This window comes from Streptopelia decaocto (genome assembly GCF_964273445.1).
Source record: "Streptopelia decaocto genome assembly, chromosome: 5".
In the NCBI taxonomy this organism is placed as follows: Eukaryota; Metazoa; Chordata; class Aves; order Columbiformes; family Columbidae; genus Streptopelia; species Streptopelia decaocto.
The window spans coordinates 9,736,736-9,752,811 of record NC_138659.1 but is presented as its reverse complement, the minus strand read 5'-3'; positions in this window follow the sequence as shown (position 1 = coordinate 9,752,811).

Here is a 16,076-nt window from a genome sequence, read left to right as displayed (position 1 = left end):
CCACAACAAATTTTCCTTTTATTCATGCTTCTTTCCTTTCTCACGCCTTATTTGTACTCTTATTATCAGATGGTTTAGGTATCATCTGTCATCCAGAAAAAATTGCTGGTTAATTTTGCTGAATACCTATGTCTCCAAGTTCTCTAATTTTCCAGAGAGAGAGCCCTTCCAAGAGATCTGCGCTGGGTTTTTTTCTCTTCATCTCCACTCTCTCCCCTTAATGCAGAGTGAATCATTAGCGGGTATAATGTCTTCCATCTCCCATTTTTGCAGTAATTTTCTCTCGTGTTAGATTTGTGCTTCACTGTTAATTTTTGGAGGAAGCTTTTTTCCTCCATTTCTTATTTCCCTCATGACCACCGAAGAAAAGCGCAATGTTCCGCCTCACTTTTCCCCTTACTTGGCTCCCTTTCTCTTTTTCTTCATTGTTTTACATGAATGATTCCCAGCTCTTTTAGAGCCAGTTTTTGCTGCTGCTTTCTTCATCTTCCTGCACGTTCATGGGAAGTGAAATAGAGGAAAGCAATGCCCTGACTCTGGTGAAAACCTGCTCAGGTGTGCACACACTGGGCTGTGGCGTTTTTGCAGGAAGGTGATTTCTTCCTCAAATGAGCAAAGGTGCTGGAATAGATACTGAGCTGCTGAGTTGGTTACGGGCTGGTTAAGGTGTTGCTCTGGGACAGCAGGAAAAGATGCTTCCCTTGCTCAAAGCAAATAATTTATTTCATGTATAATAATTTATTTCACATAGCTTATCTCCTTATTCTCCAGGCACGCACTTACTCTTATACTCTTGTATTATTTTCATATGTAAGGTGGGCAGTTGTCCCGTTGTCGTTTTTACCTTTCTTTGCTTTCATGTGCACTTCAGCTTTGTTTTATAAGGTCTTCTATCTTCATAGTCTTATACATTTTGGAGTTCTTTCCTCCTTTTTCTACTTGGATTTAGTATTACCTTAATCAGCTGCTTTTGTCAATAGACATCTGTGCGTACTCCTTGTTCATTAAAAAAGAAAAAGCATTCCTGACTCAGCGCATGAATGTCTGATTTACCTTTTTTTGTCTTCTCCATGCAGTGCCATAGAGAAACCTCCTAGATATACCTAATATATATTTCTAATCTCAGGGGGTTTTGTGCTTTTTGGGGTTTGTTTGGTTGTTGTTGTTGTTTTAATTATTATTTGTGATCTCTGAGAACCTAAGCCTTCAAATGTTTATTATTAGGTAGTATTAGCTACAGGCCATTTCTCACAGGATATTTGCAGCCCTGGCCTCTGGTGACCTGAGCCTGGAGCTCATTTCTTGCTCTTGTCATAAGCAGACCTCAGTACCTGAACAACAGTAGGTTGATTTCAGTACAACTCACACATATCGCTTAAACAAGGTAATGAATTGTAGCTAACCCCCCCGTTAGGAAAATATCCATAGTGAAATCCCACCTGAAGAGCCGAGCAGGACATCAAATATGGGCAAATCCGAAGGAATGTGCAGGGACGGAGGTGTGGGGCCCCAGGAGCCGGAGAGTTTTACAACAAGCTGTCAACAAAGCTTTATTGGTCTCTGCTTGTGCAAACAGTGTGAGTAAATAATTCCCTACCATGACTTCTTACCATCTCACCCTTTCCCATCCCATTATTTCTCTGGAAGGTTTGATGGCTGTGGGTGTCTCCTGTGTTGGACGGTAGGCAGTTTGACCATAGGCATTAATGACAGCGAGAAGTAGAAACCGGGGTCAGTATGTTGGCATTTAAGTCTCTCTTATAAAATATGATGTTTGTAGTATTATAATATCACATAAGCTCATGCTTCCCTGGTATACATTCCTAAATACTAATCATATTAAGTCCCTTACAAACTTCCTGAACCAGGCATCATGTCTGTGTATTCCTTGCTCTTGGTTGTTTTTTTTTTCCCCCTCTCATGTGTCTGAGTGCTTTTGAAAATCCATTTATAACTTTGGCCTGTATACAATTCTGTTGGAAGGAGTTAAAGAAAATGACTCATTTCTGTTTCTTTCCCATGTTGCCCTCATGCACAGGATAAATCAGCGTTAGCTTTGCAGAGTTTTTGAACACTTGAAATTAGCTGTACTGAGAAACAGATCTTTGAACAAGGTACTAAATTGCATAAATTAATATGACACTTTGACTAATATTTGTTATTAAAGATGTAACCATCTTTAACCATCAAATTTTATTACCCATATATTCAGCTTTCTTACAGTTCTCAAAGCAGTGCATCCAAATATTTTTTTCTAGTGTATTCAAAATTTGTGGTTAAAATGTGATGGAATGACTTACGGGGATATCTCCTGCATATTGCAGCAAGCATCCTTTACCAAGAAATATTGTGCCTATGAACCACCTCACATGAAATGTCCAGTGGGAGCCTCTGACGTTATTTAAGTGGGTATGTTCACTTTTCCAAGTTTGGAGCAGCTTGGTAGTCGCTGAATAGACACCAAGGGACATATTTTCAAACTGGGCTTTGACCTCTATCTATAAAAACCACATTTTCTGCTACCGAAAAGCATTTTTATGTCTGAGTTGGGTAATTAAGAATTTAATCACCCTTTCTCAAGTGAAAATAATGTTTTCTGCACAGAAAAAGAAGCAAAGTTTAGAGGCTTCATTCCAGAGAGCTGTTTGCAAGCTTGATACAGACTCTGAAATGACTTGTTTGCCTTAAAAGTATCTGGATGGTAAATCCCATGAAAAAAACAGGTAGCTATAAGAGAAGGAGCCAGAGCAAGTTCTGAACCTGCAGGAATGACCTCCTTTGATCCACTGGCACACAGGTCTGCCCAGCATTTGGTGGGCATGTCCCAGCTAATCCAGTTCTGTGCAAATGATGTGCTGGTTTTAAGCTCTCAAAATTATGATTGAATTGTTTCAGTTGCTGGAACTACCACTGATATAAAGTCCCTATTTTTTGATCTTTTTAGTGAAAGACACGCACATATTTGGGGTGAATGGGAGTGATTCCTGGACTTGAAAAACTGGCTTACCTCTTTACTGGGAGCTTGTGAGCAACTTAGTTTCTTGATAGCTCCTGGCAATGTTAATCAGCTGGATTAAATAGATGTCATTGATTTGGGTTGACTCATTGTTCGTTGCTTCCAAGCAACGGCATGTGGGACTTTCAAAGATGTTGAAAGACTTGCCTAAAAAGTGGCGGCTTTGTTTTGTTTATAGGACTGTACATAAAACTTGTACTGAGCTGATACTTGTGAAAGATCACTCTAAATAAAAGCAACTTTGTCCTAGTTATTTCAGAAATACATCCAGTGGATAAAGCCAGATGTACTAACTTATGAGTGGGGAGGTTCCCATTTTCAGTTTTTCCTCGCATTCCCTGCAGAGTTTCTGTGGAAAGCTATGACAACAAGAGAAGTTTCATTTTCATCTAAAATATATTTCAGCCCTGGGATATATAGTCTCCATTTTTTGTGCTGTTGGCAGCAGCTCCTGTCCTTGAATGTGGACAATTCACCCAGCTGGTGGTCGTATGCTTGGCTGCCCTTAAAGACAGTGACTCCTGCACTTAAGGAAACATTTATTCATTTTTGTTACCACAATGCTAATATTGGAAACCAGATGAAAAAAAAAAGGCACATATACTGTTAAGTGAGAAAAGTGCTCTGGAAGATTTTCCTGTTGACAAGAAAGGCTGCAAGACTCAGTTGAGTCAGCTGGAAAAGCTGATTTATGGGGTGCTGGGTGACAAAATATAGCCCAGAATTATGCATGTATCATTCACGTTGCATTCATTCTTTTCAAAACCACCTTCTATGATTTCAGAAGATGGTGGATATTGCCAGGTGCTTATATAATTCAGAGTCTGTGAAAATTAACTTGGTATCGTGCTCTGACATTTGAGACCGCTTTGGTATTATAATACGAATGCTTATGGTTACTTTAACTTTGTTGATGCTTGCATATAAGTCAGTAAAACAAGATGTATTAGTTGCCTTTAATTAAGGACTGTTTCACATTCTGTGGTTTGCTACATTTCTGTTTTGTTTGTGGTTTTGTTTTTGTTTTATAAACACTTCTATTACACAAGCAAATCTGCAAGCATGGCACAGCCAGGTGTGTAACAGCTGGGAGATCTGTGCTTTTTCTCTGATTTTTACATCAATGAGATAACACGGAGAGCGCTGCAGAAGGTGCCATCCCGGAGTCCTTCTCATGGACCTTCAGCTCCCACTAACAGTGGATGAGACTGGCTGGATGAACTGGTTCCACTCCCCTTTTTAAGGATGGATAGCACTCCCTTACCTTTGCTTGAAATAAACTCATGCTGGGATGATTCATATGTAATAACATATATTGAGATTACTTACCGTGATCCTGATTTTCCAGTGCAAACCAAGTAGGGCCATCAATTAGTTTTAGGATGATAATCTCGGGAGCTGTGGTGCTGATTGGTTTCACATAAATTCCACTCTGTGTGTGCCATAATGGGTTTCCAAACTCATTGTGTGGAAGTCACAAGTAAATGTTCTGGCAATGGCAGAAACAGGTTCTGATTTGAAGGGGTGAGTTGAGTGCTCTTCCCAGGCTAGAATCTTCTCTTGGGCACTCTTTATAGACACATCTGATTTTTCTTCTTTGAGATTAAATGATATGTTAAACAAATACCATCTCTGATGTACAGAATTATTCTTGGTAGCGCTTCATTCTCTATTTATTGTTTCCATGGTCATCTACTTTGCTGCAGTTCTTCAAACGTCCCCCAATTTTTTTGATGTTTGTGCTGGAAATGAAGTGTGATCTATCCGTTTTGAGAATGGCTTTCCAATAGATTGTATTTCATTTACTAGGAAACCCAAAGCTAGCAGTATCAGACAAGTTTTCGAAATCCATTGTATTACATGATATATAGTTTTCCATCTCCTGCTGGAAAGTCACACTACCTAAAATAGAACATTAATCTTATTGATGCTTATAGGAAATAATGCTCTGTTCCTCTAATAGGATTGGCTGTCTTTGATAAAAAGTTTCTTTCCTAAAACAGCAGTGAAATAATGAAAAATGGTTTTGATACGTTCTAAAACCACATTCAACCTTGTAATTGTTGTAATGCATTGATAAGTATGACCCCTGGGTTCCAGAAGGCAATTGTCATAAAGTTGATTTTCTAGAATGGGAGACGGGATGGAGAAAAAGAGTGGGACACTGCTGATAGCAAAAATATTCAAGAAGAAATCTTACAAACTGGTGCTCCTTTTGTTTTCTTACTGTACTACTGTTCGGGGGGGTAGAGGGGCAGAAATAATGTACAAGTTGTGAATGAACTGTATCAAGAAGTGAGAGGAAAAGTTTCACAGTTATTAGTATTCCTATGATGTAAGAAGTACTTGGTTATGAAAGAACGAGACCCTGCCACATTTACAGATCTGAAGCAATTTATGATGCTCTCAAGTGATCCCCATCTGTGTTTCTCAATCCATAAGAGGTGTTTTTGCAGTATAAAACATTTTGTAAATGCACTGGAAATCTGGGCATTCCAACCAGCAGAGTGCACTGAGCTGCTCCTCCTGCATCTCTTTGGAGGGCACAGCATCACAGAACATTGCTGTCACGCTCATCCACTGGCTCTCTTCTTGTTTTGAAGGCTGTAAGTCGAGGTTAGACAGTAAAAACCAAACAATATATTCTGCAGGAAAAAATGTTTTTACGTGGCTGAAGAATGCGGACCCTTGGAACAGCTTTTCTATGATAACAAAATACATGTTTTTTGTAAGAACTTGATGGTGATGTGCCGTATTTTCAGGTTGTAGTGCCTCCAGGTACTGTATGTTCTGAATAAGCGACTTACTTACAATGCCATTGGGATTATTTTCTCCAAATATGCGTTTATGATATCCGGAGGATGGATTCTACCTAAATAACAGTGGCCTTGATCAGTTCAGCTCTAACCGAAGGTTTTAAGTGGCAATCAATGGATTAATTACTCGTGTGTTAGCGAGGTGCAGGCTGAACGGGGTAAGAGGGGTAAAAACTCTGTATTTGGAAGGCAATACTGTGATGTCTTAGACGATGTTCAGACATATTTGTCGCTGTGAATATCTAGAAATCAGGCTTTTATGTTTAAATATATTTGCTATTTGCAGAACCAGGTTCTCAGTCGTTTATCCCACTGTATCACCTTTAGTGGACAAATTTATCAGACTGTTTCCTTGTTTTATCCTTTTCCCATTAAAATGTAATTAAAAGTTAAATGTAAAAGAGACTGTTCTATTGAAACTGGTGTTTACTCATCTGAGGCTGAATTTCTCATGCTACATCTGTTCCTCTCTGCTTTATAGACAGAACAGTGTCAATATGCATAATTAAGCAGGCTGAATAATTTCCCGGATATCCACACAGTTCTAGTTGTTTGGAAGTTGGCTGCATAGAGCATTTGATTTATTTTATTTTTCCTTTAAACTTGCAAGTCTTAATAGCTATCAAAGCAGCTTCTGAGAACCAATAAATAATTGCTTACTTATTGTTCTTAACAGTTGTTATAGTAGTTTGGAACATTCTGGCGCTTCAGGTATCTGGTGCAGAATGTGGAAATTTAGCAGTGAGTGATTCTGAATTGAAATTGTTCCTCTTTCCATGTTTATGAAAAAGAATTTTTAACTGTGTGATGTGCAGCTCCTTTGTATACTTGGTAGGCTTTGGTACATGCTCACCTTGATAATTCCATGCAGTTAAAGACTGGGTCACACTGTAGTCATAAAAATGGGTAAAATTAAGGTTGTAAGGGCAACTTATTTGGGGCAAATCTTAACTTTGAAGTGCTTGATTTTCCAGTTTCTTTAGAAACGTTTTTTGTGAGGGACCTTATAGAAGTAGAATTGCGTGCTGCCATTTTCCATGCACGATGGGAGAACATGAAGGAGAGTAGCCAAGAGCTAGGAGGCTGACGCTCAAAGGTTTTCACATATTATTGTTACTGGACCTATAAATATTGTTTGAAAGCCTTTATGAAAGCAGTTTTCCCCTGGGGCTGCTGTACAAAGCAACAGTGTTCTGTAGTAGAATGCAGACAGCCTTAATACAAGCCTTTTAAATATTGTTGCTTTCCTTACTGCCTTTATTCTAAAAATACTGAATGAAAACATTTCTGACATGTGCTTTTTTTTCTCCTCTGAGATATTTTCTTGCCCTGGATTGTGTCTGCGTGTAGATGTGGGTGACGGGTACTGGTTCGCTGTGCAGCTGCCAAGGGCTGAGGTTAAATCATGAAAGACAGTAAAGGAACAAGCCTCGCTATTTAGTGAGTAGCTTAGTTTGGGGAGAGTTCTATATTTTTCTTTCAATTCCATCTGCATTTTCAGTGTCAGAGTTGTCCAGACTGTGTTTAGAACTGCTTGAGACAATTTCTCATTCCCATATGCCTTTTTTCCCCCCCAGAAATGTGGGCCCTCGGCACAGGTACAGCTCAGTATACGACATTTCCCTGGGGACGCTCCATTCTGCACAACCTACTTTAAGCTTCCTACTTCAAGGAGAGGTTTGGTTGCCTGGGAACTACAGCTGGTCAAGCTGTGGAATTTCAGTTCCAGAGGAATTTTATTTTTTGGGGGGGTTTGAAAAAAGATTGCAGAATTTCTTAAAAATCACCAAGAAGTGGTCAATTGAGGCATTTCATTGCAATATAATCCAGGTGCTTAATTTAGAGCCTGGTAGAGGATATAGAACATTTATATGAAGAGTTATTTTGTTATTCTGTTCTAGAAAGGTTAAAATGGATCACCTTGAGTTCATCAAAACACTTGTATATCTCGTATTTGGAAAACAAAGTTCTTGTATGGCAAGTTTCATTCTTTAGCAAAATATTATTCTCAATGGAAAAACTGTTCAGAGGTTGTTTCTCTAAGTCCAGCTTTTGGCTTTCTGTTCACACCTAAGCCAGTCCAGGGATTTTGTTACTCCTTGCTGATTATTTTTTCAATTCAAGAGCATTGCATATTTCCCCCCTCTTTAATTTCTGATTTGTCTGCTTACAAACTTGAGTGAAGGGGACATAGATTGATGTTTGGCACTTCTTTGACATTCTGCTGGTAGTAATATCAGATTGCAATGAAGAGCATATATAGAGCTTCTAAAAATTAATTATTGGAGAACTTTTAATAAGATGCAGAATGACTGCTTTCCCCCCCTTTCTCAGTCATTTAGTTTCATCCTAAATTGTGTTATTGGCAAATTTGTATGTGACAGGGTTTTTAATTTTCATATTTCTGTTGCACCACTAAAAAGAAATCAATAGAATTTATCTTTCAGTCTCCAATGTCTGTTATAATAACTTCTCCCCATGGTGATCCATGGTAAGTGTCAAGATATCAGAGCTGGCCTGCGATAAAGATAAATTTGATTTTATGAGATTATCAACCTTTCATTAAAAGGGTATGATTGGGTTAGCTGATTGACAGCAGAAAGCTCCCATTTTGGAGACACAACTTAGCCCTTCTTTTTACAATTTTTAAGTTATTTCCATTTTGCTTCATGCATTTTAAAGTTAACTGTGTGGGCTGGGCCTGCAATAGGGTAGAAAGTGTAAATGAAAAGGTACCGGGCTCTCAGCACAAGCATCGCTGTAATGACTCCATTCAAAGCAGCCTTTTCAAAGCAGGTGCTGACCTACTTCTTTAAATGGGTCCTCTTTCAGTACAGTTAATTAAAATGTGTTCTCTTTTTTTTAAGGAGCCTAGTACATGAAAAACTGTTATGAATCAAAGTGGTCACTACCTAGAAATCTACAGCTACAGGAATAACTAGCAAGAGACACTCCATTTCTTCCTCAATCAGTATTTACATTCTTGTAGTCAGAGCTGTTGAATTGATGTACACGTGTATATTTGGATTTTCATTCTAGGGTCTGAACGAAAGGGAGGAAAATATTAAAGATTCATTTGACTGAATTAAGTGACTGTACAGCACTCGGGAGTGTTCGGAGTGGGTGCAGTCTGCAGAGGGCTAAATTTCAAGTGTTTTTAAGACTTCCCCATTCATCTTGAAACAAATATTGCTCTTTGTTGTGTTGGATGGGATATACTGAAATAGGTGGCAGGATTACAGTCACACAGGAACGGCTGTGACTGCTGGTGGTCACCCCATAGCTCAGGTATGGGGAGACACGTTCTGCTGGTGAGGGACAAACACCCGTGTCCTCAGTGTTGGGTCAGCACTGAAATGTCACCTTCATTGGATTGCTGCCATCTTCTAATCAAAGGGTTTCTCTTCTTTTATAGGCTTTAAATCTACTTGAAAAGGTTATATCGCAATCAATTAAAAGGCAAGCTAACAATGACCAGCAATCTAAATCTGTCCAAAGGGTTTACTGTATTTTTATGGCTATGGCATTTTGAAGCGAAGCCAAAGATTATTTGTAAAGGGGGTTTTCAAATGTGAGTGAGTTATGAAAGTATGAAAAGAACGATAAGCAGCATGCAGCAGTGTTGGAACAATCTTTCAAGAGTCTGTTGCTTCTGTCTCGTAAGAAACTTTTTTATTTAAAAACATCTATTTACTTGTAGGGTTGTATCAGTAGAAACTGGAGACTTTGGTTGGTTGGTTGGTTTTTTACTTTGTTTTGAAAGACTTTCTATTTGCCTCAGTTTTACTATTTGTGAAATTCAGCCCAAATGGGCTTGACAAAAGGAGTGACTTGAGAAAATCCAGTTTGATTTTATACCTGTCTAAAAGCTGGCTAAAGCAAATAAATAAGCAATAGCAATTGTTGAGCCACACCAAGGGGAGTAGTGGGAGCAGCATGTGGAACACGCTGGACTTCTGAACTTCTGCCTCTGCTTTGGCATGTTGGCAATGAATGAATGAAAACACCGTCAGAAAAGGCAGGTCTGGAATCTCTGCTTTACAACGTCATTTTGTTCACTGGGAACATATCATTGTTTTTCTGCAAACTTTTCTTCAAGATTCAAAACCTGTTCCTGCTGTTAAGATATGATAGCGCTGTGAAAACAAGATGAGCCGAGAGGAATGGCTCAGTGATACCGTGAGCTCTTCGGTACCTATAGACTATTTTCAAATTGACTCACATAGAAGCCCTTAGATTTAAATAACCATTGGCAGTTCATGTGAGGATATCATCTTATTGCTTAGCGGTTTCATGCCTCCTGCTTATAAGTTTCTTTACTACATATTTTTAATAGAGGGAAGTAAAACTGCATTCACAGTGGAATGCAAAGGAGTGGAAAACCTGGCAGAAGTTGGGTGGCTAATTCTGAAATGAAAGTATTTTCCAACATTATTTGGAAAATGTCAGAATTAATTTTTTTTTTTTTCTGTGAAATATATTGATTTTTGTATCGATTAGTTCATTACTTGCCTCTAAAAGTTCCTAATAACATCTGATGTCATCTGGGATTATTTGACATGGTAAATGGATGTCACAGAAATGAAGGTAAAAATATTACCTTTGTTTCATTTCATTTTATTTTTAAACCAGTACAGACAAATTGATACATTTTTCCTTGTTTTCTTAGTCAAAGTTTCTCCTGTTTATGTGATAATGAAACATCTTGACAGTTTAAACCAGAAAATATTGCACACCTTATGAGTAAATTGGAGGTGCAGCTATTTGCAGTAGTCTAGAAATGTTATCACAGTCTAACACATGGGTGTTAAAAACAGCTGCTCCTCTAATTAGTTCACTGAGTATTTCATTTTTCTACATGACTTGAAATGATAAGACATGCCATACTGTGCACTGTTACAATGGAAACAATGTGAAATAATATACAAATGTACTAAATGCAGTTTTAAACAAAGGCTGGATTCTGGCATTGGTCTTGGAACTTTGCAATTTTATTTTGAAACAGACGTACTGAGTCTCAGTGCCCTCAAACAATGCCTTCAGAGCCTTCAAACGAGATGTTTTGAATGAAGATAAGTCTGATATTGTGTGTGACTTTCATGAAACTTAATGGTATCTGAGATACTAATTGATGTTTAGTTTAATTTTTTTTTTTTGCACAGTATAATGTTTATGACATTTATCTGTATTTGGGAACGTGCACATCACTATTTTCTGTAAAGTATAAAATGTTTAAAACACCATTGTTGGAATATCAATTTCAGATCCGTTTACGGGAAGTTTTACTTTCCCTTTTTCCTTAATAGTAACGAATCAATTCCTTTTCTCCAGACACAGAGCCGGCTGTGACAGGCATCTTTGATGTAGGTTCTTCTTTTCTTTTACTCATGAAAGACACTTTTTAAAATATGTGTTTATTTACTTTTGAAAGTAAAGGTTTACATGCAGAATTCCAACCTTGATTTCATTAGAGTGTGAAGAACTGAGATTTTGGTTGTCAACCGTCTTCAGTCATGGCAGAATCTGACATTTCTGTTTGCAAAGGGCAAATACCCTGCACTTCGAAGCAGGAATGTGGCCAATTTAAATTTTTGTTATTGACTGATGGAGTGCTTCAGAAGTGGAGGAGAGGACGAAGTGAACATGTTCTGTTTACCTCCTCCCTTATCTCTGTTCAGTATCACAATCTCACAAAGTAACACGTAATGCCAGACTGGCAGGTTTTTGCTAGAAATAAAGGCCAGCCCAGACTTTTTTATAGGTATGTTGACTTCACTTATGGAACATGACTCTGCATTTGAATGGGCTGCTTGTGTACAAATGCAACAGCTGAAAAGATGATAAAAGACATGGCTTAAAATTTGGCTGCTGCCCATGTACATAAAACAGGAAAAATAGTTGGTATTTTCTTCTTTATGAGAATGCGAGGGAGCCTTAACACGTTAGTTACACCATACTGCTGATCTTTCAACAAGCTTTCAAATTTCACATATATGTCTATAAACTGACAGTTCTTTTTAAGAAAAAAATCATAAAAGGAAAAAAGTAACTTGATAAAATTGGAAGAAAAAACTTGTTCTAAACAAGTAGGAACTTCTTTCTCTGGTAGACTGACATCTATTATAATCATCATCTAAATCCAGAAGACAGGTTCTTTGTCAGCTGAACAATATCTTTTTTTCTATCGTAGAAAATCACAAAATGAAATCCTTTTCTTATAATTTTGTCTGTTATAAATTGATGCTCACAGATCTCACAGTGCCAGTTCAGCAACATCCATCCTCATCTCTAGAAAGTTTCAAACTTAACAGGCTGCTCTCTTTTTGGTGCATGGTTCTGTGTATATATCCTTGACTCAGCTTGCAACTAATCTGAACTAGAAATAAACAGTAAACCCTAAATAAAAATTCAATGCACAGAGGATCCTCAGTCAGCTCTGTAGTATTTTAGAATATTTGTCTTGTTTATACCTTACATAGCCAGGCGAGGTCAGGAAGGATTCTACAAGGGTGAATCTGGTTTTGATGACTTTGTAACAGTTGCTATTGTTTCTTCTGAATATCCTTATTCTGTTAGACTTGTGTCTATTCTAGGGATTTCATACCTATGAAAGAACATGTTGGCAAAGGACTAAGTTGGTATAAATAGGCTCTGCCTGAATTTAGGCCAGTTATTAATAGTAGTGTGAAACTCAGAAAAAGCAAAGTTCTACAAGAACATTCCAGCAGGACCCGCCAGGAGCAGGAAAGTGTGACTGGAGATGGAGTGAGAAGAGTCAAGAGATGGAATGACGTGGTTGGAAGCGATCGTAGGGCGTCATAATTCACCAGAAAAGATCCTGCCCGTCCCATACTCCTCTGCCTTTGTTTTTATTCTTTGAGAACAGTAGCATGGACTGTTAGGATGTTGTTCATCTTTCTGATACCATCTGTTTTCCTTGGTGGGAGGGAGAAATGGGATTCATTCCAAGCTGTTCCAAATGTTTTTTCCTCGTTGAGGCTGAAATTCAGATGTTCATGTTCAGTTCCTAATGCATTCAGTGGCACTTGGAGTTCTGTACTCTGGGCAGTCCTGATCCATATGGCACTTGACCCCACAAAGCCGTAATCACCTCTTTATAGAGACAAAAACATCTGAGGCAGTTGCTACAAAACCAAAGGACAGTGGTTCATCAGTCATTGCATTCCCTTGCTGGATTTACAATTTACTCTTTCTTGTCTATTGACTAAATGCTTTCCCTCAGGCTCTTTGTTCAGCTTTTGTTCCAGATCTGCGCTACTTCTGTCTGTTCCTACATGTGTTCCCTGTAATCATCTTGACTACTGGAGGTTTTTCATGTGTTTCCAGATTCTCTCACGTCCCACTCAAAATTCTCTTTATTTTCCCCTCCATTAAAATGATGGGCAGTGTCCTGATCTTGTTGTCACAGCCGTCATCTTGCCTGTCCTCATTTTTAGATCAAGGTATTTAGGCAGCTGATAGTCTGAACACAGATAAATATATATCTAGATAGAGATTATTTTTAAAAAAAAAATTCAGTCTGTTGTTTTATGCCTTCAAATCAGTGAACAAAAAAAGGTGAGGCTGAGAAACTGGCTCTGAAGCTGAAGCCTGACCAGCACCCTCCAGAAGTTTTCCTGGCTTTTGCGACGTCTGCTGCAGAAGAGTTTCTGCCCATCCCTCTCTCGCAGAACTAAGGACTTCAATGTACATCGTTCAAGCATTTTGGTTTCTTGTTCTGTTTTTTGTTGACGACATCCCCATCCATACAGCAGCCCTTCCCATGGCTTTCTCTGGCTTGCACAGGGAATGCATACGGGCAGAGACCGAAAAGTGACAAAGCATCTTTCAACTGTTGAATTACAAATATGTTAGAAATATTTCAATATAAATCAGCTTGAAAGTGTTTTCATGAGTCAGGCAATAGCAAGAGAAAAATGTCAAATGCAAGAGAACACTTGAGTAGGAGCGTGGACGGTGTTCTCCTGTGCTGCTCATGTGGAGAAATTTATCAATACATGATTTTCATAATTATCAGTAGAAACGTTGCCGGAATAATTTAATTTGAAATAAACTGATGAAATCATAAACTATCTAGATAAATTTATAAGACCTTCAGGAAAATCCTTGATTCTTTCACTTACACTGTAAGCATGACAAAATAGGGATTATTCTATTTGATTATGGAAAAAGATATATCAAATACTACATAGATGCAGCTCAGAAAAACTAGTGAAATCGTGCTTGAGTGTTGTATGCTGAAGGAGATTAAATTATACTATTGATGGTTCCTGTGAGAGTTAACCTGAACATTTTAAAATAGGAGGAGTACATTTTAGCACCTTTACAAATATTAGCGTGGATATTATGGCATAGCTGTTATTCAGTCAGATCTGGGTACATCTTTTCAATTTTATTAGGCACTAGCATAGTACCTACTTCAATGGAATATTTGCTTTGGCTTGTAGTTGTCCAAATGATTCTAATACTTGATACCTGGTACAGAAAGCTTGTCCATTAAAATCCCACAGTTCTGCTAACTGAGTCGAGGACAGGAAATCCTGTATTTCAGCTCTCTCTGCCTTACAAGAACGTGCCCCCAGGCCAACTTGCACTGCTCAGCCGTGTCACCAGAGCAGATTGGACCGTGGAAGTTGTGCGTCTATTTATAAACTGCTGCCAAAAGGCTTTCACTGTTTATATACAGCCAAGACTTCATTTAGCAGGTGGGTGGTTGCTAAAATATTGCTTAGTTCTTCGTCCACACTTTGAAAATCTTGTTTCAGGCTGTGAGAAGTTCCGTTGGACATTTGGCATTCACTGTCCTTGCTCAGGGGAGGTGTCTGCTGAACTACATGAGCTGGGACAAGGGAAGACTTTATGTTTTGTAAGAGCAATTTAGTTGTGACCGCCAGATAAATGCATGCATAAGAAAGGAAATTTTTAAAAAAATCACTGTTTCTGAGTGGAAAGAATGTGCCAAAGTGCTTGAATCTTCCCAAGCTGTGAAGTCCACACCTGCGGTGTCTGCTGAACCTCCCTGGTAAGAATCAAGCCCTTGTACTTGAGTGGAACAGTTTGGTACAGTTCTGATTGATGATCCCAGTTTACAATGAAAGTGATAAAATTCTCTTCAGAAAGTCATTGCTAAGATTGCATAATTGGACATTAAAGTTCTGATTATACTTTACAAACCCCAGGACTTTGTTAAAAACCTGCCATTCCAATGTACTGAATTTCAGTGTTTGACAGCTCAGCTGTGAGAATTTTTTTAGAGAGCATTTGTACCATAAGAACAGCATGTTAATTGACTAAAAAAAACTGGGACAGATTAATCATGGGAGGGAACGCGATACTTAAGAGAATGTAGTTCTAGAGCCCTCTGCTGATGAAAACCTTCAGGAATACAGTTTCTTTCTAATGTCCTTTTCAATAGCTGGGATTATTCATCCCATCCTTCTCAGACGGGATGGTTTGAGTGGCTGTATATGAGGGTGGAACAGACCACATGGACACCTTTATTTGCCGTGATGCCCCTAAACATATTTCTTACTATCCCCACTGCACAGTAAACTCGACTTTCACCATTTTCCAGTGTCTAAAACATTAGACTGACCATTGTCTCCAGCATTTTGAGAGTGACCGATCTAAGCTGATAAGACACCCTGGGCTTTGATATGGAGTTCACATCCACAAATTGCTGAATGAATTAATTTTTAATGGGAGCTGAGTTTGTGTAAGGCAATCAAAGGCTTTGTTTCTTGTTCTTTGAGCACATTTGAAGCAAAAAGAGGTCTGACAGGGCTTTTTTTTCGGACTTACAAAGCTGAGGCCTCCTGGCACACTCATTGAGTTGGAAAAGAGAGGATCTGTCCCAGAGCTGCCCTTAAATCTGCCGTTTTCTGTACCTGCCCAACAGGAACACACAGAGCACGGCCCAGAGGACAGAGCTGCTTGTTCTGCAGAGCCTGCTCTGGATTCAGCTCAGGGCGACGGGACAAGGGACTCTGGCAGAACACAGAGAAACCACCAATGGAGAAAACTGCAAAATGCACTGCAGTGTAAAAAATGGGCTACTGAAAGAAAGTGAGAATTTGCCACCCACAAATTTCCTTAGGGAAGAGAAATCAAATTTTAAGAAACCATTTACCATGATGATAGTGTCATATGTAATTTTTGCATTGGTCTACATCTTTTCTGCGTTTTGAGTAGTTTCCCAAGATTGTCTCCTGCCATTAAATTTG